Source organism: Heterocephalus glaber, unplaced genomic scaffold, assembly GCF_053883595.1.
Source record: "Heterocephalus glaber isolate CG9 unplaced genomic scaffold, H.glaber_assembly_v1.0 deba00000546, whole genome shotgun sequence".
Classification (NCBI taxonomy): Eukaryota; Metazoa; Chordata; class Mammalia; order Rodentia; family Bathyergidae; genus Heterocephalus; species Heterocephalus glaber.
In genome coordinates this window covers 19033111-19058220 of record NW_028258147.1, presented here as the reverse complement: position 1 = coordinate 19058220, position 25110 = coordinate 19033111, and the positions used below count along the sequence as shown (strand labels likewise).

The following is a 25110-nucleotide window of genomic DNA, read 5'->3' as shown; positions in this document are numbered from 1 at the left end:
GAGCAAATAATATAGCTTTTCTAAAGACAGTTTAACTTTGGATATGTATGTCTCATGTGCCCTAGGAGTTTTGAATCCAAGAAAGAAAGGTTATAATTGTAAGCAGGAAGAACATTAAATATCCTTGATTAGAGAAAGTATGTAATTCTGCTAAAGGGTACCAAGAACATATGAACTCAGAAGCACTTGGTTGACTTTTGTTGCAATGTCAAGGATACTTCCCTAGATGGAAACTCTCTCTCTGTTTAGCTTTTTTTATGAAGTTTAGGAAAATACACCTAAGAAAATCAGTTCAGAGTTTGGTGAACTAAAGACAGAATTTCCCTCCTTTCCCCTCCCAAGTTTAGAACATTCAAAACATACATATACATATATACCAATTAAGACTTATTTTCCCTGCATTTGTCTAATACACTCTACATACTCTGTAAGGAGGGATGGATTTCCTCATGAGGCTGTCCCTTTCCTTTACTAGAAAATACAAAAGAATAAAAGGAAATGAGATTTTAGAAATTTAGGATTAGGAAATGAAAATATATAATAATAATAGTGTTTCTGAGAAAACACTTTTCTTGCATCCAGTCAGTGGCTTCAGAAATACAAGTTTTAAAAGAGCCTATTAGGGGTTCCTCCAAGGTTTCTGGAGAACATGATGTTGCTATTTAAATTTGTTGTTGTTAATTAAAAGACTTGACTTCACAGGACAGATTGATATCTTATCTCATTATTTGATTTTTTTACATTTCAGCCCCATATGTAAAAGTACTTACCGAGTCTAGAAATTCTCAAACTCTATCTGAACTTTACCCTACCCCTTTGACATTTTTAGTGTTCTATCAGGAATGCCCAAAATGCACTGACCACACCTGAAACCATTATCACTTCCATCACAAAAATTCTTGTGGGAAACAAGATGGAACTTGCCAACAGAGTCTAAGGAAAGCCAACTTTTGCACTGGCCAAATTCCATGAAAACAAATACCTTCAAACCTCCTTTATTTATTTGCCCATTTATCTTCTTTGGTTGCTAAAGATCAAAATTTTTCTGAGATCAAGACTACACACTTCTCTCTTTTTTTATATATAGCCAGTCCACAGAAAGACCTTAGTGATCCAATAATCAGCATGTAATAATTTTCCAGCTCTATCTTAAAATGAAGGCAACAAGAGCCATTCATCACACAAAAATAAAATGATTTACAAGATTGAACCTGTTTAGAAAGTCGCAACAATAAGATGGTTACATTTTGTCTTGGCAGATTAACTTGGCTCAATACCAGATGACCCTCATAATAATTTTCTGGAACTGAGTTTTTATTTTGGTGACTAGACGGGCATATTTTGTTAGTAACATCTCTCATGCATATTTGGAGGGACTCTTGTGTGGTCTGTGGACAAGCTTCAGAATGCTGTGGAGTACATATGCATGCAAGCTCCTACCCTGTCCTCAGTGTGTGAGAATATCCACTAGAGGGGTTTTCTGGCCCTCTTTGAGCTCCCTGCCATGTGCAAACTGGGTTTCTGACCCAGGATCAGGCAGTGAGAGTGCCAGAAAAGAAGGCCTTTTATATTCTAGGGCCCTAGCAGATATGTCAGGCCTGACTTGTTTATCAGTGATCATATAAGATGTTGCTTTTTCTACCCTCACATTTCACAAATATGTCTGCATAACTCTTTATATGTATCTTCTCATATTGATGGTCTCTTGAAAACACTCTTTTGAGTCATCTGATAATTCCCAGAACACATCACCTTCACCCACAAATTATCTGTGCTTCAGAACTTAGTCTCTACCCGTGATGCTGTTTCTAGAAACTCACCCCGAACCTCCAGTTCCTATTCCTGGAATACCAGTACTATTGGTCATATCAGTCATTGTACAAGAATATGTTCCTGATTTTCACAATGTAAAATCAAGAATGTTACTTTTGAAAGTGATTCTTAAAAGATTTATTTACAATAACTTCCAACGCTGAAAACTGTGAGATTATACCACCCACAATAATTACCATCTTTAATATATTTATTATCCTTTTTACCCATTCATGGCTGAATATCCTAAATTAATATTGATTGAAGTGTTTTGGGCTAATGTATATTCTCTGCATAGTACATTATTATTCAAATAGAATAACTGAAAAAATAGCTCCATAATATGTAGACCTTGTAAAGACCAAAATTTGGGGAGAAAAAAAACCTTTACCTTCTATTTGGGGAGAAACTATTAAAAATTCAGTTAATTTGCTTAAAATTAACTGGAATATCCAACAATCAAATATACAGGCTTTTTTAACATGACGTATCTAAGAAAAAAATAGAATCAGAGCACATAGGCCCAGTCTTCTACAAAATGAGAATCAATACTAATTAGGAGAAATTTTTTAACTTCCCAAACCACCACAGATTCTATTCCCTGAGTTATAATATTATTTTCTAAGAGCAGTGGAATGGTACATTTTGGAAAGATTTTAAATTAAAGTTAAAATAAAAAAGGATTCTTGAAATAAAATACAGTTAATACATTATAATGTTTTTCTTGCAGTCCCATTGTCAAAGTGTTGCTCTTTACATAAGCATTTGAAAGAATGAAAGTAAATTTGTAGCAAACATTTTCACCAACATTTTATTCATTTAAATGACCAATGATGGATCAGTTGAAGGGGAAAAGCATGACATTTGGTGCTAGACACACCTGGGTGTCGGTTCTGGCTTTGCTCATACCAGCATTCTGAATCCTGCAGCATTACTCAACCTCTCAGAGGCAAGGTGTCATGTGCAACATGCAGATAACAGTAATTACTTCACGGGGTTTTGTGAAAATTTAGGATAATGTATATAAAGTACCTAGCACAAAAAGATGACCATAAATTTAGCTCTTTGGGAATCGGCATTGCCTAATAAGGAGACTAAAGTCAGAGATCTGGGTTCAGATCTCTGCATCCCACCCTTTTCTACCAGAATGGGCATGAAAACATTATTGACACTAGCAGAACTCTTCTGCCTTCATACAGAACTGTGCACAAGTGCAATAGTAGCTCTAAAAAGTCCTAACTTAGTTCTTGGCACATAATAAATATCAGCTACTATTGTAAAGACTGCTTGTTTAAAGAATGGTAAATTCAAATGGTTGGATTCGTTCATGGAAGAGGAATATTCTGGTTCTGTTACTCATAAAGCTCTTTTGCTTTCCTCCCTAGCTTTTATGAGTGACCTACCTCCATAAAGCTGAATTTATTAATACCGTTTAAGATTTAATATATTTTTTAAATGATGGAGTAAGGATTGGTGATAGTTTAAGGGGGGAGAGGGTAGAGAGAAAGACAATTGAATCAAATTTGTACTGTAGTCCGACAGAAGGTGTTAAGTTCTGCTTTTTTCATGAGTTAAAATCCCAACTACGTTATGTTTATGTACTATATTTTGCATTAAGAATTTGGTGTAGTGGGCCGGGGATTTAGCTCAGTGGTTTCGCTGCCTGCTGCACAAGCACAAGGACCCGAGTTCGATCCCCGGTACCAAAAAGTAAAAGAATTTGGGGTAGAGCCGGGGATTTAGCTCAGTGGTTCCGCTGCCTGCGTCGCAAGTGCAAGGACTGGAGTTCAATCCCCGGTACCAAAAAAAAAAAAAAAAAAGAATTTGGGGTAATGCAGCTTTAGAAAAATTCAGCCTCATAGATTGTATCAAGCTTCCTTGTTTTTAAATATCGTTTATACTCAAATTCAGAGAGTAGCCAACTGCTTCCCAAAATAAAGGAAGCTTAAGGTGGTAGTTTTCCATCTCCGTTTCACAGTGCCAAAGTGAAAGGGTCACTGTTCAGAGCCATCAAAGGAAAAAACCAAAATGATTGGAACAATTTTCAATGAGAACAAAAATCAAAACAAGATGCAAACAAGGAATAATAGGAATAGGTAGAAAAATAAACATACAGTGATGTTTCTTTATTACTATTATAAAGATGATAGATGAATAAAATTGAGTTACATTTAAGTTGTAATGGAAGAAAATAATTGCAGCCTTCCATCAGGAAACCACAGAACCATTATTGATCTGTCATCTTCAGGGCATGTCTCATAATATTTAATAAAATAAACAAAGATTTATAACTCTTTATAGACCATATATCTATAATCCCCCGCACCATTTGAACTGTGAATATGGAGTCAGTGTTACACATAGCATCCATGTAATCATACTGGTTTGGCATCCCTTATTTAAACAATCTAGCACTCTCAAGAGAATGTATTTTATATTAAGGATGAAAAATGTGAAATCAAATTACAAAGGGTTGGTTTTCTTTTTTTGCTTTCTGTGCTCAGAAATGAGAGAATGTTATCCTATGTGAAAAGTGTTATTGAGGATTCTTCATTCTTGATCCTAGACAGTCTTCCAAATGTAAACACTAAACATCTTGGCTATATGCCAAATGTAACTGCTACCAAAGAAAAATTTTGCAAGAAAGTCTTTGAGGTATAAGGATACAATATACTTTACAAAGTAAATCTAAGAAATTTATTCTCACTTGGTTCCTTTTCCTTCTGTAGACTGTATTCTCTTGCAGGATCAGGGAGTCTCTGCTTCCTAACTTATTTATTTGAATCTCATGAACAGTGGCATATTGCATTACTTAATTAAGAGAAATTTAAGATCACAGTAGTTTATTTCCAGGATTTTGTAACACTCATTGAGATCACCCAGCACACCCTAGGAGTATTGGGAAACACATTACACAATGAGCCATTAGTACCTCTTACCTTTTTCCCTTCCTTCTGCTAACACCCTCCTTAAATTATGACATGATTCATTCACAGATTCGCCCCAGGAAAGGTGATAAGGAAAAGACACAATGTTTTTATAAACTAAAAGCAAGAGAACAGAGTTAAGCCAAAATTCTTTCCAAAAATATAGGTAGGCTTGACCTGTGGATTATACTGATTCATGATGTTATTGATAGTGTCTCTCACTTGTGTGGATAATTAAGAGTTAACGTGCCAGTTGTACTTTAGAATCTTTATTCTTCTTAGTGTTTTTTAAAGTAGGTGCTACAACCTGTGTTTTATTTAAGCTATTGATTTCTACATTTGGTAAATGATTTCATCATTTGGTGAAACTGATGGAGCAAACAATAAAGAGGTTCTTGCAAGAAGAAATAAATCCTAAAGTCTACTCTTGAAAAGCCCAAATATTAATAAAAATTTGAGCTATGGGACTGATACATATTTTCTTTGTCCTGCTACATCATTACAGATTTCTGGAAGCATGTACAATTCTTTGATAAGGATATTAACCTGCTTGAGTAATAATGTAGTTTTTACTCAGCATATTACAGACTTTGGGTGCTACACCCTTACTTCAGACTTCTATCTTATCAGCACCCATCCACCCTGTATTCTTATCTCCTCACACTATGGAGAAAAATGGGGATCTGTCAGAATTTGGATAGAAGGCCCACTAGGAATTTCAGCTGTTGCTTGTTCATGGATTGGCACAGATACTGATGCAGTGCTAACTCAAAGCCCAGGATGACTAAGTGCCCAGATGTGTGCCATAACTCATATTGCCAATGTTCAAAGAGACCTATGAAATGCTCCTTTGTCAGGGAAGTGGACCCGAAGGCTCAGCTACTCTTGAAGTCATTAAAACTCCTTTGCTTTTATTTTTTAAATAGTGAATGTGGTAATTCTAGGATCCTGGATTCATTCCAGTCTGCTAATTATATATTTTTTCTAACTAAAATGTTCCAGGCATGTTCGTTTGCATATGAATTACTGACTAAGCAATGTTGGTTTCCTGTTCGAAAAACCAGGCTCTGCCTCAGAGACTCAGCTTATGATACTTCAGCCCCGACCCAGGGTAATGTAACGTTGGAGCAGGTGAAGAGTGCATAGATACTTCAAAAACATTATCAAGTCCTTCAACAAAAGGAAAGAAAAATGTCTAAAAATCCATGATAATATAGGATAAGAGAGTGTTTTAACCATTCTTGATGTTCACATATGGGAGAAAATGGCTTATAAATAATATAACTATAAATCCAAATGGTACACTGTGAATTCAGACTAATGTCCAATTTCAGGTGTCTTATTTGGGTAAATCACCAAAATGTTCCTCATTCAGAAGATATTAAAACGATAGTTGAAGAGCCAGGAATTTAGCTCAGTAGTTCTGCCACCTGCCTTGCAACCCAAGGACCCAAGTTCGATCCCCGGTACCAAAAAAATTAAAATAAAATAAAATGGTAGTTGATGCTTCAAACTGTGCCCTAGGTAAAAGGGGTGAATTAATGTCTGTTTTAATTTGTAAAATACTCTCTTCTAGAGCCAATTTTATGAAAACTAAATTTGCTGAGATGTCATCTCTAAATATGTAGATTATTATTACTGATTAGCTAGAATGTGTGTCTACCAAAAAAGTGTATATCTGTATATTAAATTTCCTAATGACATTTTAAAATTTAAAATATGCGATTAACACTTGTCATCTAGCCAATAGCCTACTGACTAAACTATAGGTAAAATGGTGCTCAGGAAATGGGGAAAATGTAAAGATTAAATTGCTCTGTTAGCTCTGAGTAAATCAATAGTATTTAGTGCTAATGCACTAAGCAGATTACAAGCACTAATGCAGTGGCAGTCAATAGCAAAAATGAATATCTCTAAAAATTATCTTGACAATAAAATGTGCAATATTTTCCATTTATTTTAAGCTAATCACATTTATGAGCTTGTTCTTCCCTCTTATTAGTTTAAGCTAAGTGCTGGAAGCCTAGCCATCTTATTTTGTGCGTAAAATGGCTAAATACTTATAATCATTGTTTTCAGCAAGAAACAGAGGAAAGGATTTATTTATGCAACAAAGATTCAACAAGAAATTGAGCAGCTATTTATTGAGTGCTTCACCCTGCTGGTATTACAATGATGAACCAACTATCTGTATATAGCAGGTAGACTAGTGGAGGTGACAATATATCAGTCACACCAATAACAAAACATCATGATAATTTATGAAATATGTTGTGAAAGAAAGAAACATCTATGGATACAAATGGAAGGAATATCTAAATTTGGTAGTTTAGTCACAAAAGGGCACGTTAAGGAGATGAAAAATAACTTTTAAATGAAGCTTAAAGTTCTAGAAAAAGAAGTATGGATTTAGTACATGGGTAAATGCATACCAAATATTTAATACACCAAAAGCTTTACCAATTTCATAACTTACGTCTAATAACTGCTTCATTTAACTTTTGCTTTTTTAAGTGGATCATGCCCATTAAAACATACTATTTTACACTTTTTAAAAAATCACAAGAAGTAGTATTATGCTGGAGGATTTAATTTTTACATTTTCTGTTTTAAAAAGGTTGTCAATGTGTCTACACATTGCTTGTCTTCAATTTCTAACTTTATTAAACTACTTTTAATTGATTGCTATTATTAAGAAGATAATGTGTAGTTTCTAGAAACTAAGAACATAGTTTAGGTCATGCTCACACCTACTACCTCTGATAGCCTATCACCTTGATCAGGTCCTGTGAAAATAGATATTTCTTCTGTTAGGCCAAGTTAATTCTTGTCTCCCTTTCTTTTCTCCTGTATCAACACCGGCGACTCTATTTGTCAGACTATGTTTCTCTTGGATATGGAGGGGATTGTCCCATTACCCGTAAATCCTATGACAAAAAAAATCACACAAATCTGAGAACACATAAAATAAGCCCTTTTGAATCTATACAAAGTAAAAAGACTAATAGAATTCAAGTGAGTGTAATGCTGAGGTGCTCTCAAGTCACATTGTCTCTCCTCATCTGCATGGTGTACTCTGCACAGTCGCATCTGGTTTTAGTCCATTCCTTTCTCATGAGAGTCATGTGGCTCAGAGGTCAGATGAGGGATAGGTGTTCCAGGGACTCGTGAGGGTCTCATAAGCACTACCAAATGTACAAGGCGTGTGCTCCCAACAAAGTGCCACCTTCATATTGCCGTAATTTATAGACAGGTTCCTTCATCTGTAGCTGCCAAGCATTTTGCCTTTCTCTTTCATGTTAGGCATGTTCATATCTATCTATATAACATATATATTTTTTCAGTCATGCAAATATGTAAGTAAGGTCTCATGGTCAGACATTTTTGTCATGTTTCTTAGTACATAAGCACATACTTTGTAGATCATAGACAAAAAATAGTGTTGATTTTATTTGATAAAAAAAATTTGCCCTTCAAAAGAAATCTGCATATTTACATAGAAAATAAATTGTCTAAATCACTGAGAATAAAACGTCTTGGTAAAATTTGAGAATATTCTTATAAATGGATCATTAAGAACATTTTTATCTCCACAGACCATGAAGATTTGAGACGTAGGGATAAAAATATGATGAATCAAAAGAAACATTCACCTTTTCGTGTTCATTTCATTCACTTTCATTTGGCCAAGGAAAAAGTAGTGTTTGGCAAAGGAAAAGGAGGCATTTAATCTTCAGAGCTTACTCCTGTGCCTACAAGTAGGAGAGGTCACTGGCTTGCCCCTTCCTAAGGGCTATAATTACAGGCAAAGGACTATTTATTTTCCAGTAAAGTGACCAGAATCCTGAGCAAAACCATTGTTTATAAGAGTACAGTGTGTGTAGGAGGTGTTCAAAACCTTAGGAAAGACAATAGGAACTTGAGACTTTTTCTACATACTTTCAATTATATAAGAAGGTCCAAAACTCTGAAAATATTCTAAAGTGCAATAATAGAGGTGAATATGAGGTCAAATTAGCTGATCCTAAGCTTAACGAATTGAATTAAATGAAGAGAAATGTATAATAAGATATAAGATACCTGATGATTCATTAAATTTGAATTTATTGTGGCTCCAACATCATGGTAAACAAGAATCACTAAATGTATTAGTAAAAGTAATTGAGAAATATTTCTAGTTGGAAAAACACCAATTAAATTGAGCTTATTTAGAGCAAATGTGGAAAAAAACGAGCAGTACCGTATTTTTTACTGTCAACTAAACTCACCCTCATTTTCAGAAGAGTTACTTGAGAAGTCTGACTCCAAGAAGAGCTGGAAACATAACACGCAAAATCAATTCTGTTACTCACCCAATACTGAGAATACTAGTTAGTATTCACAAAATGAGGATATAACTGGTAGTTTAACAATACTATGTAAAATTTGTAATTATTGTTGCAAGGTCAAAATGTACAAAGAGAAATAAAATATATGTGTGCTTTACAAAATTATGATAAATTGTAACAATAATTTTGATATGTTTTACCTTTACATTTTTTAGAATCAAATGCTTTTGAAAATCTGAGCATCTCTTACATACTTTTAGGCCGGGTATATGACATGATGGTACTATAATTGTCCCCATGCGTTTTCTCCTAACCCCACTTATGTTTTATAAATTCTGCACAGGAAAACATGTCTGCCTCAGTATTGAAAATTTAGAGATCATTGTGTAAAGTGCAGTTATAGATCACAGAAAAAAATGTATATCAGGGCTTCACCACACCTAACAAAACAAAGTTCATTTAAAAACAAACAAACAAGGGCCAGAGTTTTAGCTCAGTGGTGCTGCCACCTGCCTCACAAGCGCAAGGTCCTCAGTTCGATCCCCTGTACCAAAATGAAAATAAATAAATACATAAGTAAAATAAAAATAAAAACGAACAAAAACCCCCAACTTATCATGGGGGTCTACTATGATCATGGTATAAACTACATACTATGAGGTATCTTATGACCCTTGTGATAACAATCTAGTTGCATTCAGATGAACTCATGAAAAAAGAAGGATTATTTACTGTTTGGAAAATGAACACCTAAATTTTTATAAATAAATCTTATTTCGGTATTAGAGTATTACAGCTTTCCTTGCATTCTCTTAACCCTTGAAACCAGCTGTTACAACAATTCCTAGAGCCTTGCTTAATGATCTTTATATTGGACTTTCAAGAAGTAGTTAACAAACAGTAGATTTTTATATTTTTTTCTGCCAGTATGTAATAAAATCTTTGTTCCAGCACTGGATGGGCAATTATTTTAACAGTGATAGCATAGCTTCGTTTTACCTTTCTTGCTATTAGCCAGGCTTTCATTTTATACTCTGAACTATGGGCAAATCAGAAATTACACTGAACTATTGTTTGTTTAACGCTCTGTTTCCTTCTAACCTACTCATGTCTATCAGTCCCAAGCCAGTTCCCCAGTGGCTCAGGAAACCCTCAGTTGGGATTAAGTAATAGTTTACACAACCCCTCTCATTCATTAACTGATGTTGACATTCTGTGCCCCAGCCTTAGTTAAGACTTTCCCAAGCACCTTATCTAGATGCTGGTGTTAGTGCAACCAGCTACACCTATTTAATCAAGAAGTTTAATATTTCCAAGAAATCATTTAGTTTGTCTCAGCCTTCTTCATTAGCACAGTCTCATTCTGTTATTCCTTCTTCAGAATAAAATCTGGTTTCATGCACAGTAAATACAAAGTTTTTAAATCTTCACTTTTTCTTTCCTTCTACATTAACACAAAGCAGAAACAGAAAATTGGATATTATTATTCCTGACCGGGGTTTTTTTTTAGTGCATTAAAAATGATGCCAAGAAGATAAGCTTAAAGCACTATGCCTCTGGCCTCATCTCCACCCAATCTCTTTGTCTCCAAAGTGCTGCTGGAATAAGTAAACTTTCTAAAAGCGAACCCATTTGCAGAACTGCATCCCTTAAAATAGTTTGAGGCCTCCCCAGAATAAACTCCACTTTCCTTAGTGTGGTGTAGTCTTTCTTACCTTGGCCCTGCTGGTCCCTGTCCTCCCTCAAACCCAGTGGTATGCTGGTAAATGTTTAACTCTGGGAGAGGGTAGAAGTCCCTGATTTATAGTGTTCCCAGTTTCTAGGGTGTAAGGTATCCCACCAAGCCAGTGCCCAGTTATCAGTGAAGCAGGTTTTCTCACTGAACAAAAACCAGGAAGAGATGTACATAAATGTTTCTATCGGCAAGTACAAGGAGGCTCATGGACACCGCTGCCACCTGCCCCACCCTCATCCTGTCACTCTTGTACCTCCCAGAACCTATCAGTCTCCCTCACAGCCCTGACTTCTAGAGCTTACTCCTTGATGTGCTCATTACAGGTCTTCCCTGTAACACTCATTTTGTCAAGTTCACACTTTCTACTTATTCTTTAAAACTCTACTCATTTCCTTCCACAGGAAATATTCTCTAGCTTCTCCCTCATCCCTTCTCCCCCACCCACACATTCTGCACATTGCTGAGTATTCCTGGGACATTCTATACTCACTTCCCATACCACACTCAGTGGTGATATGTTCACCACTCCCATTCTTAGCCCTTTAAAGATACAGATCATGGGTTGTAGCTCCATATCTCCAGTATATAATACAATAGCTTCAACAAAATATATGTTCATCAAATGAGTAAATAATTACAACAGAGCCTCATATTTCAAATAGTGTTATAGAATACTGATTAGCAAAAATATTTTAGATAAATGTTTTCCATTCTCTCCCTCAAATCTCTAAAAACTAATTTCTGGAATTGAGTTTCTGACATTTAAATTTACACTGAATTAAAAAGTAGGAAATTCCATTTACTATGACCTATGCCTCTTCCTTACACACTCACACACACACACACACATACACACACACACTGTCCTCCACCCACCACTTTGGAACAAAGATGGATCAAAGAACAAAGAAGGAGAAAAATGAAAGGACAAGAAAAAAATGTAGGGAGGATAGGTAGATAGGAATCCTAGGGTTTTGTACTTGGCTGAAATTGAAAAAACAGAATTAAAGCCTTTAGAAAGAATACTTCTCTGATCCTCAAGCCTTTCTCAAACTTTTTCACAGACTTTTTGAGTGGGTGGTACTCTCCATAGGAAAGACTTCAGACAGCAACACTTTATTTCAGACATTGCTCAAGCAAAATACCAACCGAGATGACCTCCCTTGAAGTTTGCATTTGGAACCCACAGATGTCACTACTAGCCACCAATCTGTGGTTTCAAGTTGACATACAGACCAAGGAAAGAAGTTAGGAGCAAATATCTTTATCTTTAGTAGCTTCAGGATTGTACTCACAATGGCACTCAAGGACATGCGTGGTACACAAACTTTCCTGAGCTTTGTCTAGTTAGTGACGTGAATTGAAGACTGGGTACAGATCTCAGGGCCTTGACCTTGAACACCTTGCCCACAGATAGAGGTTTCTGATAAGCAGTTGTGGTCAGAGACAAGGGGAGTATGTTTAGAAAGAAAAAGAGAGTCTCTCCACAATGATTTGATGGAAAGAAGGGATAAGAGCTAATGGCAGTTGGTTTAATGGTGAGGTAGAATACAGTCAAGGCTTAAACAATTGAACACAATTGAAGGGCTCTTGTTTCACCTTTTACCCTCCTGGCCGTCTCTTAAAGACTTCCATCAGCTTGGTTCTATTGGGTGTGACACTGTTAAACATATAAACAGGTCGTGTCTCTTACCATCTTCAGGAAGAACTTATATTTCTATGAGTAAGTCCATTAAAGTTTGGTTTCTGTTAACTAAATAGAGAAAGGCAGAAAACCTCTTTGCACTCAGCATTAAAATCTGCCTCACTTGGAACAATTTTCTTTATGAATCACTGTCACTCCTGGCTGTGATTGAAGTACAGTATGAAAGTTGCTAACTGAAACCAGATGAGCTCGGTCTGTTTTACATCTGATTCACCTTAGGAAATGATGATAAAGAAGTAAAAGTTTTAACACTTCAAATCCCATATCACTTGAGAATCCTGAGTCTTTTAATCCCAGTGCTGCCTTGAGAAGAGAGTGATTATATATTTATGTATAAATGTATTTGTACACATGAGTATATAAACCTATATACACATAAAATGTATTCTGCTCCAAGTGTTTTTCCCTTTCCTCTTCACTAACCCAGCTTCTCTAAAGACCCCTGCCATGAGGCTTCTCCACCTATTGAGGCCCGCATTGATCTTACCCTTCTCCTCCTCTTACAGCATTTACTGCCTGGGCAGTGTTTACAGAACTGACCTCTAAGCTGGTTTCTTTGAACTTTGCATTATGAGCAATTTTTGTGTCAGTCTCTTGTCTTTTTATGTTGGTAGCACCTTCAGGATGAGCCATAGTAGAAGGATTTAGTAAGCTTGGTAAAGTATGGACTGTTTTTACATTTTTAGAGGGTTAACACATTTATGATGGAGCCATACATGCATGACTGTCCCATGAGGCAGCTTGTACCACCAATGGTGCATGCATGACTGTCCCATGCCACCCAATGAGACAGTCATGCATGTACCATCAGTGGTTCAAGCCAGCCGGAATGTGTTAATGTACAGACAAACTAAAATATGCTACAAGGACCAGTGGCCCTCAAAGATTAATATATTTGCTATCTTTTTAAAAAGAGAGGTGGAGGAAGGGGAAGAAAAAGAATTAAGATGTGTTATGTATATGTACTAACTCCCCAGGATCAATGTGATCATTATGTACTACAAATATGTACTAATAAAAATTTAAAAAAATTTTTTAAATGTGCTAACCCCTGCTTTTGAGAATAATGAAAAGTAGGGTTTGAGGTGTAGCTCACTGTTGGAGCACATGCTTAGTGTGTGCAAGGCCCTAGGTTCAATCCCCAGCATGGGAAGGAAGGAAGGAAGGGTGGAGGGAGGAAGGAAAGGAAGAAAGGAAGGAGGGAGGAAGATAGGAAAAGAATAGTAGATAACAGGCCCACACATTATGGAGAGCCACAGATGACATTACTTAAAGGCCCTAATTCTATTCCATAGGTATAAGTGTTTCCATTTTACAGATGAAGAAACTGAAGTTTATTGACACGTAATCAGAAAGTTGGACCTTATCCTTGTAGGCATTATGAAGAGTCATTAGATCAGCAGCAGTAATAATAGCAATATAACTGTTTAAGTAGCCAAGAGCAGGAATTTACTTTTTTGTTCGTTTGCTTGGGACCATTTCCTTCTAGCACCTAGAATAGTCTGTCACATGGTATGAGTCTGTATTCGTTTCCCAGAAAAAAATCATAGCAAATTACCAAAATTCAGTGGCTTCAGACAGTAGAGGTTTATTCTCAGACAGTTCTGGAAGCCAGAAGTCCAAAGGCAAGGTGTCAGCTGGGCCCTGCTCCCTCCAGAGGCTCTGAGGAAGAATCCTTCCTTGTCTCTTGCAGTTCGGGGATCTTGGGCCATGTCCTTAGATAATGGCAGTGTCATTCCCATTGTCATCCTCACGTGAACATGAGGACATGAGACATATGTGTCTTTTCATGTGTCCTCTCTTCTAATAAGGACAACAGTCAACAGTCATTAGACTGAGGCACCATACCACATCCAGAGTGATTTCATTTGAAACTCCTTAACTGATTTTCAAAGAGCCCATTTCAGTCACATTCTGTGTTCAGTGTAGATGTATATTTGAGGTGAACACTGTTCAGCGTATTATGGGTCTCCATAAATATCTTTGAATGACTAAATGAATGAAGTGACCATTTAATATGTTCCTGGAACTAGATTCATTTAACTTGAGCCTCAAAACAATTCTATTATATAGGTATATGTTTTCCACTTTCCACTCTTAAGTGAAGAGCTGAGCTTTAGAGATCTAAAGATTCTGACTTCACACATCCAGCAGAGGTAGGGCCATTCCTGAGCCCTTGCTGTTCTCTGCTGGCCCAGTATGATCACCATTGGCTCTACTGAAAGATATGTGGGGACCATTACCCTAAGAAATTATAAAAGTAGGCTTGGGGAAGAAGATTCTGGAATCAAGGAAATTGGGCTGTGGGAGACCAAGGATGAGATTCCCTTTTCACTTGATAGTAAAATGTGTAATAATCAATGTATGCGTATGAACAATAAAGCAAAGGAAGAGTCAAAGATGGATGAACTCTCAAACTTGGAGAGAAGGTGTCTGTTGATGCCATATCGAAAGAAGAAGCTGGAAAAAGAAATCCATTTGGAAAGAAAAATGAGTTTGAATATCAGCAGTGGCATAGTCAAAGACAGCCTGCAGGCAGTTATGGAGATGGGGCTGGTCCTCAGGACAGCCCCTGCCAAAGAGTGTGAAATTAAGTCATCATCACAAGGCTGCAAGTGCAGAGCACTATGGTTTCCACCATCTCATGAATCACCTGTGCTGACCAGATGCCTGGTTCTGCTGTGTTGGTGGCTGTCCCGGGCTGTGCACGCTGCCAGAGAGGATGCCCTTTGTTCCTGCCTAAGACTAACCAACCTTCCCTCCTTGCTCCCCAATTTTGCGGTCCTGCAGGAACTCCAGGTGAAGCCATAGGCAGGGTTACATCACCAAGGGGAGTCAATGGAAGCAGAATTCAGAAAGTGGCTTCCTTTGAACTGCACAGAGCCCATCAGATTAAGTCTTCTTCATAGCACAGAACAGCGCAGTCAGATTCTTAGGGCTGGATCTCATCACACATTAATAGCCTGGGCTTGCATTAAAGATTCCAAGGAGAATGGCCTGCTCTTCCTGAAAGCTGACTCTTCTGCATTGTACAGAGAATCCAGGCTTCTATGTTGACAGTGTTCAAGTGGGCGAAGAGGAGGTAAAGTATACCTGCTAGAAACATAGCTGGACATGATGTTTAGCACTCTACCCTCTGCTGACAGTCAGCTCCACACCATTCTCCTCCCTAAAGAGAGCACATAAATGACATGAAGGGAAATAAAGTGAAATTCCTGAAATTAAAACAGTTGAGTTTTAGTCAGCTGTGTCATAGCACTAGGCTGAGAGAGCCTTTCTATTTGGAAATATGCATTCCCAAGAAAACCATTACCATATGTATCTAGATTTGTATGAAGTATGATTATGAATAAAATTTGTATTAAAATACCTCTGATAATTTAGTCATGATCAAAAAAGGAAGAGAGCTGGTCTGAGTGACCTGGCAATAATTTTGCAAGATAGGATTTCTAAAAAATATATCTGTAAGACTGATTTAATTATCTGTAAATGAGCTAAATCTGTCCTATAGATCAATTAAAAGAATCACTATTTTAAATATATCACATTCTTAATTATACTGAATTAAATGTAATTGCATATTCACTGCATACATCATAGTGTTAATTAGGGGAAACATTTTGAATCAAATATATTAGGTATATAGCACTTTTTTTCTTTTATAAAAAAAAAAGCTGTATGTCTGAGTCAGACAAAAAATATCAGACCCAGCATGGTGGCATATGCCTGTAATTCCAGCACTCTGGGAGGCTGAGCCCAGAGGATCTAAAGTTTGAGTCCAACTTGGTCAATTTAGTGACATAGTGAGAAGCTGACCCAAAATAAAAAATAAAATAAAGGGCTCAGAATGTAACTCAGTGTGAAGGACTTGGGTTCAATCCCAGTACTGAAAAAAAAAAAGAAGAGGTAAAAACTAAATACAAGTTAATTGCATCATGGCTTGAAAATTGTAAAGTAATTCCTATTATTAACTCTGACAATATGTAAGTCTTTGGGTTAAGGAAGCAAGTTTATATTATGCTTTTTGTAAAAAAAAAAAAAAAAAAAAATGGTGTTTACTACTGGTTTTCAGAGTCATATAATTATTTTTGAAGAGGCTAGACCTTGAAAACCTCATACTTTTTAAAAACTCAAAATCGAATCAAAATCTGCTTAGACCTTGGAGCAGCCCATGCTGACTGGAGGACAGTGATTGTTTACTCATTTGGTAACCTCAACATCGAAAGAATGACTGGCCTTTGGTGATTCCAAAGGAGAAGCTTTGGGAAGCCAATAGAGTTGGAAGAGAACTTTGAAATCAGTTTGCTCAGCACCTCTCTTTGCAGATAAGGAATGTGTGACCTAGTTTGGTGGAGGACCCTGGGGTCTGATTGCCTAGGTTTATTTGTGACCCTATACCACAGCCATGGGACCACTGGGTCCCTTGTTTTAGGTTTGTTCTTATGAGATTAGGTGATTACTTTAGTTGTAAAGTACTTAGAACTGCGTCTGACATATCGTAAACACTAGGAGCAAATCAGTTGTTAAATCAGTAAATTAAAATAGACCCAGAGAAATCAAGTGACTTGCCTAAGGTCATGCAGCACATCACAACTTTGCCTGGGGAGATACAATCCTGTCCTATAGGCTTGATTATTCTTTTCTATCAGGTCCCTATATCATTCCTAGAATGTGAGTTTGCCCCATTGTACTGTAGAAGCCTGTAAATGAGACGTATGATGCAGTGTGAGAAGGTAGGACCTGAAATGAACAGCTAGGATTGAAACTTTAATATTTACTGACTAACCATTCCGAACCTCAGTTTCCTCATCTCTACAATTACCATGATCCTAACAAACCCAAATCACAGACTTGTTCAGAGAATCAAATGTGATCATCTACTTTGAAAACCATAATCTACTATGCAAAGGCATTTAACATTATTTTGAGCTAACAAAACCATTGAGAATGTTTCAGAACTGCCTAGGATGTCAAGAAATTGAGGTAGGGAAAGGTTTTTATTTTTTATTTTGAGACAGGGTATCACAAAATTGCCTAAGCTGGCCCCAAACTTTCAATCCTCTGCATCAGCCTTAACACAAGGGACCAATATGAGATGATGTTGGCTTTATTGTTGTTTTGTTTTTCTTTCATAGCAGTGCTGGGAGCTGAACTCAGGGCCTTAGGCATACTAGGCAAGCATTCTGCCACTGAGCTACACCCCTAGCCACTAGTATAAGACTGTCTTAAAAGCCTTTTCTATTTTTATAGTTGTTCAATCTTAGAACATTGCCCAGAATAGTAAATAGTAACAAAAGTTCATGAACTTGAAAATGTGAACTGGGCCCAGTGACCCAGCCTTTGGCTGCCCTAACCGTGATAAAAACCTCTCAGGGCTGCTGTGAGTCATTTATACAAAAATGCCCAACTCAGTGCCTGACACATTGTGGGTACAGGATAAAAACTGATTTCCTCCAGCCCTCCCTCCTTCCTTTCCTTTGTTCTTCCTTGATTCTTCCCTTTGTTACTGTAGGGAGAGGTTTATTCTGGCTCTCTCCTGCTGCTGATGTGAAACCTTCTCTGTAGACTTCCAAGGTAGCTACTGCCCTACAGAACTGCTTTCTACCAGCTATGCTCAGTTGTAATTTAAGGCACAATGACTCTGAAGAAACCACAAGTAATAGGGAGACCCCTGGCAACAAGTGATTGGTTCTTCCGGCTGGGCCCCAGGAGTGATGGTAAAGTGCTGAAACTAAGCCATCCCATTTTCCCTGCACAAATCAGCAGCAGACACTTCTCCTTCATGTCTTTAAGAGACACAAAAGATCAGACTCTTATTTGCACACTGCTTTGCTTTTAGAGTGCTCTCTATTAAAGTTCTACTATTTTTTTTTTTGTTTTGGTACCAGGGATCAAACTCAGGTCCTTGCGCTTGTGAGGCAGGCTGCAGAACCACTGAGCTAAATCCCTGGCCCTAAATTTCTACTAATAACACTCAAAGACGGCATGTAACTCAGTAACCCAGTTCCTGCCCCTTGACCCCAGTGGCTGAGTTGATCAGGATTTTTAGCAGACAAAGACAAGGAGAAACCCCTTTCCTGCAGCAAATGTTGGAATATTCCTGTTTCCTGGAAGCCAGTGTTCCTTCACATCCCTCCTGCAGATATCTCCCATGGGTTCCCCTGGCTCATGAAATTTGAATGTCACTTGAACCTAATGTGGTATTTGTTTTTTAGCTCCAAATTGCACAACTTTTCAAGATCAAGGTCCTATTCCAACATTGTGCAATGTATCTATTCTGGGGAATTTTGAGGGGGGAGGTTAAGAGAGACATACCTCAACCCAATTAGTCCTTGAAGAGGTACTATTTAGGGACCTCGTTATTTCCTGAAGGAAAGGCCTTAAAGTGTACAGTGTAAATATTATGCTAATTTGGATGCAGAGTTCTACATTTAATGCTTTCCATGTGTGGAAGCAGGTGCACAGAGGCAAAAACCCTGTTTGCATTGCTTTCTCACCATTTAAAGAAGCTCCACTGGTTCCTGCAGGTTGGCAGACACAGAGGAGCACTTAAAGGCCATCTCTCCTACATTCCCCTGCCCTGCCCCATTCAGCAGGGAAGACCACACAACAAGACAAGGAGGACATGGGTTTCTGATGGCTTTGCAGATGCATTAGTTTTTCAGCAAGTGTTATTAAGTACCTACTGTATACAAGGCACGCTACAGGGCCCTGAGTATAAAAGATGTAAGACAGTTCCTGTCCTCTTGTTGATAATAGGCTGCTAGTAGTTCGTGATCAAAGACTACTTTACACACACACACAGCAAAATGTTTTTATATCCCAGGGAACCCAGCATCTTTCAAGTGGCACTGTATGTACCCCAGGGCAAGTCTGAGGCTTTCGAGTTCCCAGGATAATACTTAAACAGGGAAAAAGCATAAGCACTAGCAAGAGAAAGAACAAAACAACCACAGAACTCTGGCCCTGAAGAGTAGCCACCTCTGTAATAGAACACTTGAGGTGGCTTCCAATTTAAAATTAAGTCTTTGATCCTTTAAGTAAGCTTCCCTTGACTCTGGATATCTCTGCAAAATGGATGATTGATCACCAATAGAAACTGAATTATCAATTAATCAATTACTATTGAGTTGCAGGTACATCCCAGTTTTCTGCTACTACTCAGAGTAATCTATAGAAGAAAAGCTTCTAATTAAATAGTGAAATAGCATTCATTAATACATCAAAATAAATGTCTAGAACTAACATTTTAATAATTTATCCTATTTTATTTTATTAACATTTTACTAATTGCAAGAGTGAGTTTAGCATCTCTGAGACTCTCAGTTTGCTAACCTATTGCCATTTCAATGAAGAAATACTCTTTGATATATAGAATTAGAACATTTTAGGTGACTTTAGAACATTTTTTAGGTGACTTTCAGTCATGAAGTTAAGTTGTAAGAACTTTGCATTCCGTGTGATAGACAGTTGACCTTAAGGATTAAGATCACTATACAGAAGGGTAAACATTTTTATTTATAAAATTTAAAGGTAACGGTTTGATACATACTATGACAGTCTTGTGATTATTATAATATAATAGGACAGTAATAGAGAATTGATAACTTCCCAATCTTTCCTGGACTTGTAGCTACATAGATGTGTAAGAATGAACTTTTTCCTCTCCTTTTCTTCCAAGATAGACTTAATTTTCCTTAATACATCCTCCTGTCCCTGTCATCTGCCCCAACTTACAAATTCGCAGTTTCTCAGTTCCCCACAAATGCTTTATCCACTCCTGACCCCCAGAATAATTCAAATAACATTGGTTCATATCTCCACACTTATTGTTTACCTATAACTTACTTGTTTTTATTAGTTATCTTCTATGTCTGATATTTAGTTTACTATTTGCATTATAGTGGTGAAAGAGCAGGGTCCCTGACTACCCAGATCCATGCAGGAGAAGTTATATATTACAGTTGATGGGCAAATGTGAAGTTGCAGGTATGACTGTGTTATAACTATTCTGTGCTATCTTATGATGTGTAGGTAAAAGGAACCATGAAAATCTATACTAGAAGTGTTTGCCCTTAGCATTGGCATCAGGACAGGCCTCCTGATGAAATGGTGATGAGCTAAGGCCTGAAAGTGGTTAACAAGGTGAATAGATGTGGAAGGAGCATTCCAGACAGAGGAAACAGCATGTATCACAGCTTTTTTCCCCCATTAACTTTATTGGTACATTTTAGGTATACAATACAGTTACATTCATCATTGGGATCTTGTACCATTACATGAGTCTCTTGGTTCTTATTTTTTTTCCCCCTTCCCTTGCCCTCCCTTCACCCCCTCCACTTTTCCCTATTTGGAAAGACCTTGTTTCCATTTTTTTCCTCTTCTCATATTTTTTCCTTTCCCTTTTTTCCCTTCCCCTACCCCTCCCGATTCCCCTGCTCTTTTAGACCTTTTCTTCCTGTTATACAATATCAGTTATACATTTTTTAAATTGCAATATTAAGCTCTAGGAGACATTACCACAGATTTTACAGAATTTAAAAGGATATAGAACGCATATTACAAAAATCTTTTTTGAAATAAATTTGACAACTTCTAAGAAGTAACTTAGAAGACAAATTAATGAAACTAACTCTGGAGGAAATATAAAATTTGAATAGCACCTATTAAAGAACGTACATTACTAGCTTGAAAACCTACCTATATGACAACAGCAGGCTCATAAACATTTTAACTGATAAATTATATCAGACAATTAAAGCAGAAAAAAGAAGCAACACTTCTCCCCTCATTTTAGGAACTCAACAGTGTGCTAATCCTAAAATTGGATAAAGATAATGGAAGAAAAAAGTATGAACATAGATAGAAATTTGTTTAACAAAACAAACTATTGGAAGTCAGATCTGGCAGGATGTAGAAAGTGGTTTTGTTATAGGGATGGCAGTATCGGTTCAGCATTGGAAGATCCACCCCCAAAAGTCATCATTTTAACAGAGGAAAGGAAAAAGCCATATGATCCTGTTACTAGTGGGAGAAAAAGTATTGCACCAAATTCTACAGCTGTTCATGGTAAAAGCTATCAGGAGACTAGAAATAGAACAGAATCTTCTCAACACATTAAAGACATGTATTCCATATTTCCAGCGAGAACGCCTTGTATGAATGGAGAAGATACAATGCTTTCTCAAACTTAAGGTGGGGAACAAGGGCAGATATGCTTACTCTTTATCTGTCCATTAAACTTTGAAACCTAGTCCCCACCAAAATAGTCTGGCAATAAAATGACACAACTAGGATAGGATTGGCATGGCAAAAGCAAAATCTTTATATGTAGATGAAATGATCATCTACAGAGAAAATACTACGAAATCTCTAGGAGCCCCTAGAACTTGTACTTGAATTTAGCAGGATTAGAAAACACAAGGTATATATAAAAATTCAGATCTGTGTATACTTGCTATAAATGAAGAATTGGATATTGAATTTTAAAAGTTATGTAGGAGTACAAAGGACCCAGAAAAGCCAAAAACAAAAACAGTGTTGGAAGACGTTTAGCACCCAATTTTAAGACTTCTCTAAAGCTACAGTAATCAAGGCAGTGTTGGTGTAAGGAAAGACATATAGATCATTTGAATAAAACAGAGAATCTAGAAATAGAACCACACATATATGGTCCACTGAGTTTTGAAAGATTACTCAACATTAGCATTTTATAGAATATAAACTCAATTCAAGAGCCGATTAAGAGATAGTGTCTTCAGCAAATGGCACTAGAACACCTGGTATCCGTATATAAAAAATTAACCTCAACCCTTTTTTTCCACACATGAAAATAACTTGAAGGGATCTATGAACCTAAATAAGAAAGCCTAAAAGTATAAAACTTTAAGAAGAAATTGTAAGGGAAAATATTTATGAATTCAGGGTAGGCAAGAACTACCTAGGATACAAAAAACATGATGTATAAAAGAAAAAAATTGATAAATGAGATTCCATCAAAATTTAGAACTTTAAATGACATCATTAAAATGAAAAGTAGTCCTTAAACAGACCATATTTACAATGCATATAACCTATGACCAGAATATATAAAGAATTCTTAGAGCTCATTAATAGACAACCCAATTAAAATGTAGACATAAGATGATAAATAGCCAGTATAGCACAAGGAATGGTGTGCAACTCTAGAATCAGAAAAATACTAATCAGTACAATAATAAGATTGAATTATACACTCACTAGGGAGATGAAGTCAAAAGTTTTAAAAGCCTTGCCATGACTTTTTCTTTTTGTTGGATTCTCCCCCTTTGCATTTAATTTGTCACTCCCAATGGATTCATTCTGCTGGATTTCCTGGGGTTGTGATCCTCATTGTCTTTTCCCAGGGTATTGTCTAAAATTTTTTGGTGCCAGTTTGGTATTCATGAAGTTCCTGAGGTGCTCTTTATCATCAAAGTATCTTATTTCTCCATCAATTTTGAAAGATAGTTTTGCAGGGTACATCAATCTGAGTTGGAGGCTGTTTTTCTTTAGTACTTGACATACATCACTCCAAGCTCTTCTTGCCTTGAGGGTTTGCATTGAGAAGTCTGCTGTGATTCTGATGGGCTTTCCTTTGTATGTGATTTGTTTTTTTTCTCTCACTGCTTGTAGAATTTTATTCTTCTGTTGGATTTCTGGAATCCTAACTGTTATATGCCTATGTGTAGATTTTTTTTGATCCAGGCTAGCTGGAGTCCTATATGCCTCACTTATCTGTATGTCAAGTTCTTTTCCCCTCTTTGGGAAGTTTTCTGCCATCACTTCTGTGAAGAGTTTTTTTTATGTCATCTTCACTCTCTCCTCTTTCTTCATGGACTCCAATCAGTCTTATGTTATTCTTCTTTGCATCATCTAGCAGCTGCTGGATTGATTTCTCGTGTTCCTTTACAATTTTAAAGCAATTTTTCTTTTCCTGGTCACTAATTGCAATCTTATCTTCTATATGTGAAATTCTATCCTCACATTGGTTCATTCTGCTGCACAGACTTTTGATGGAGTTTTTAATCTCTTGGAAATCTGTTTGTATCTGTTTTATGGATTCCATTTGTTTCCTATGTTGGGATTCCATCATATTCCTCAGATCCTCTATTTTTTTATCTGTGTCCTCTCTATATTTATTAATCATGTCTTGCACCATGAGCAAAATCTTTGCTGTTATCTGAGTAATTACTTCTGATTTCATTTTTCCCAGATCCTCTTTTGTTGCCAGTTCAGAGTCCAGGTGGTTGAGTATCAGAGTGTTCCATCTCATTTCCCTTTGGGATTGCTGTAGGTGACCCGGAAGTCTGTTTTTGAGGCTTGTTTATGTGTCTTCTCATTTCCACGGGGGGGGGGGGGCGTGCTTCTGGAGCCCACGTGGCTCACCTTCTCTGCCCTAGGAGCTTGGGATGGCGGTGGGGGAGCTTCCTTCCGGGTGCTGGGACCAGCTGAGCTTCACTGCCCTAGGAGCCTGGGATGGCGGTGGGGGAGCTCTGTATCACAGCTCTTAATGGGGGGGGGGACACCTGACATATTTGGAGAGCTGAAAGTTCTGTTCATGGGTGCACAGACACTTGGAGAAGTCGGGTAGAGGCCAGATGATGTGAAGTCCAACAGGCCAGGTTAAAAATGTTTTCCTTTATTCAAAGAGCAATGAGGAAGCATTAAATGACTCAAATAAAGAGAGAAGCAATTGGATTTGTGCCTTGAAATAAAAGTCCTGTTGGAGTGTGAGGAACAGATCACCTGACAAGGGTGATGGTGGATTTGGGGGTCTAGTTAGGAAGTCACTGTTGCAGTCCAGGAAAGGGATGGGCTCGTAGGATGAAGCTCATGGTGATGGAGACAGAAATGGATCAGGTAGATCCAGGCGATACTTAGAACATGAAACTGATAGGAATTGCAGCTAGACCTGTATCAGGGCATTGGGAGAGCAGGACAATCAGGGATGACACATGACACCTAGGTTTCTGAGTAGTGCACCTGGAGGGATGGTACAGCCATTCTCTGGGGTGGGTAATATCATAAGACAGGGAGAAGATTGGCCATATTGAGTCTGGGATCTCTGAGACATGTGAGTGGAGATACAAATGCATGTGTCAACTAAACAGTAGACATCCCAGGAGAAGCCAAGGTCACCAGCAGAGAGTGTGAAGGTAAATGGATAGAGACTTGAGAAACCCCAACACTGACAGTCATGCATGAATGAATGTACAAAGAAGACACAAATGCTGCTGTCTGAGAAGACCAGGAGACTGAACTGTCCAGTAGAAGGGAGGAATATTCAGTGCTTAGTTGTCTATATTTCTGAACAATATTTTTTGAAGTCCTTCCATTTGAGGTTGAACCTAAAGGATAGTTACAAGACTGAGTGGTAATGACCTCTCGGTAAGCTGGTTACTGAGACATTTGAGGTACAGATTTTCACTTTCTGAGCCTTTCATCCAGAAATGACACTGAAGTGGTATTCTTTATATGTTGGGTTCTACTGTAAGAGATTTATATAAACTAGTTCATTTAATCTTTGCAATAATTCTATAAAATAGGTACTATTTTCTATACTCCATTTTATAGGTGAGGGGA

The 25110-nt window shown here is 37.3% G+C and overlaps 1 protein-coding gene across 2 annotated transcripts in view; it reads left to right on the top strand.

Moving 5' to 3' along the window:
* Positions 1 to 25110, top strand: part of Met (MET proto-oncogene, receptor tyrosine kinase) — a 134153-nt gene that overhangs the window by 49198 nt on the left and 59845 nt on the right. The gene's annotated exons all lie outside the window — the stretch shown is intronic.